This window comes from Rutidosis leptorrhynchoides, chromosome 2 (assembly GCF_046630445.1).
Source record: "Rutidosis leptorrhynchoides isolate AG116_Rl617_1_P2 chromosome 2, CSIRO_AGI_Rlap_v1, whole genome shotgun sequence".
In the NCBI taxonomy this organism is placed as follows: Eukaryota; Viridiplantae; Streptophyta; class Magnoliopsida; order Asterales; family Asteraceae; genus Rutidosis; species Rutidosis leptorrhynchoides.
This window is the reverse complement of record NC_092334.1, coordinates 127,636,075-127,638,388: the sequence shown is the minus strand read 5'-3', so window position 1 is coordinate 127,638,388 and position 2,314 is coordinate 127,636,075.

The following is a 2,314-nucleotide window of genomic DNA, read 5'->3' as shown; positions in this document are numbered from 1 at the left end:
TCATATAATGTTTTGTATAATATTATTAGTGTGGTTTGCTTAATGTTCGATGTAAGATAAGCATATGTAAAATAGTGAAGTGTGAAATGCAATAATTTTCCATGGTTAAGTATTAATTGGGTGGTAGTAATTGATTTTCGTACTAAGCTATTAAGTATGAACTTTAACGGGTAGGTACTACCCTAGATATAATTATAAAATGCTAATAAGAAGAAAAGGCTTTTATAATAATAACTGGTTCATATTATTAATAAGCTACGATGTACTGTAAATACATACTACATCTATAATATTCCATGTGAATAATTATTTTTTTTCTCATTCTTATTGAAGATTATGGCGCGATTGAACCGAATGACGGAACAAGAAATCCAGGAACTCATCAATCAGCGAGTGAACGACAGAATGTTATGGGTCGAGGCTGCAAGAGGTGCTGCAATTAACCCAAATCCTCGTGTGGGGTGCACTTACAAAACTTTTCAAGCTTGCAAGCCCTCATCATTCAGTGGAACAGAAGGACCGATCGGTTTAACCCGGTAGATAGAAAAGATGGAGACTGTGTTTAAAATAAGTGGTTGTGTTGAAAAGGACATGACCAAGTATGCATCGTGCACTTTACAAGATAGTGCACTCACGTGGTGGAAAAATTATGTGAAGGCTGTAGGAGGAGATGTAGCTTATGATACTCCTTGGGAAGAATTCAAAACAATGTTAATCAACGAGTATTGTCCAAGGAACGAGGTTAGGAAGTTGGAAGATGAATTACGAAGCCTGAAGGTTGTTGGTACTGAAATCACCAACTACAATCAGCGATTCATGGAATTAGTTTTACTATGTCCTGAATTGGTTCCAACCGAAGAACGGAAGATTGAGATGTACAAAGATGGTTTGCCCAAAAAGGTCAAGGCAAATGTTACAGCATCGAAACCTAAGACAATTCATGAAGCTATAACCATGGCAAACGAGCTAATGGATCAGGTCATCATGGATAAGAAAGTATCCAATACTGATGTGAAGGTATCAGGTAACAAAAGAAAGTGGAATGGAAATTATGATCGAGGTAACCAACAACAATCTTTTAAGAAACAAGAAATCACGCAAGGTGCGGGTAGTGGTTTAAGCTTTGGTTATAAAGGACAAAATCCTTTATGCAACCGATGCCACAAACATCACTCTGGTTACTGTAATGTGGTATGCAACAAATGTAATCGAAAGGGTCATCTTGCTGAAGATTGTAGGGCTCTCGTTACAAATACAAATGGTACCAAGACTCCTGCCACTAATGCAAATAGAACTGCTTTGGCTACTGTTACTTGTTATGGATGTGGGAAACAGGGTCATTATAAGAGCCAGTGCCCGAATCCAGAGAAGAATATCGGACCTGCACGAGGGAGAGCATTTGTTATTAATGCTAGAGAGGCATGTGAAGACCCGGAGCTTGTTACGGGTACGTTTATCATTAATAACTTATCCGCATCTATTATATTTGATACTGGTTGTAGCGACCCCGACAAATCGTCAAGTGACGGCGTCGACTACGTAGGTCCCATTACCTGGTCATAAGTCTTTAAAACAGACGTTTGACCCAAAATATGTCGCATCCATTCAAGTGTAAAGATTGTTTCAAAGTTTACAAAGATAATTGACCACAAGTTAAGTTACAACGTTATAAGTACAAATGAAAACTATGCGACACAGTTTAAATAAGTTCAAAAGATGCTCCAAAATGCATGTATACTCGACATCCAAGCAAGTATCAAAAGAGTGCGGAAGCATGTATCACTAAGCATTCAAAACCTGAGAAAACATAGAAGAATCTGTCAACGAAAACGTTGGTGAAATCATAGGTTTAGTAAGTATTAAACGTTGTTTTTGAACCACAAGATTTTGTATTTCCATAACGTAGATTATCCAAATCATTTGCATTCCAAAAGTGTTGTTATACGCGAGCACTCAATTATCAAAACTTAACCAACGTTACCCCATCACACAGTGCTAGAACCCACACTAAAACACAAAAATATATTTCATCCGCATAACGGTAGCGAACCGTCCGAATGAGGGTTTGTTAAACCCGTATGGCCACACAATATACGTTCTTGCTTACACCCTACAAGTGTAACTAATGATAATCGAATTGAGGCATTTTTGTTCTAACTCGCACGTGGAATGTTTGTTTTCACACTTGTGTTCAAAACATAAAAGTAAGTAGTACAAGATGTAACAAAGTATATGTTTTCTCAGCCCACGATTTAAAAGTATAAAAGTTGTTGAAAAGGTGGGACTATGATCTCACCTTGAGCGCAAGAGTTAA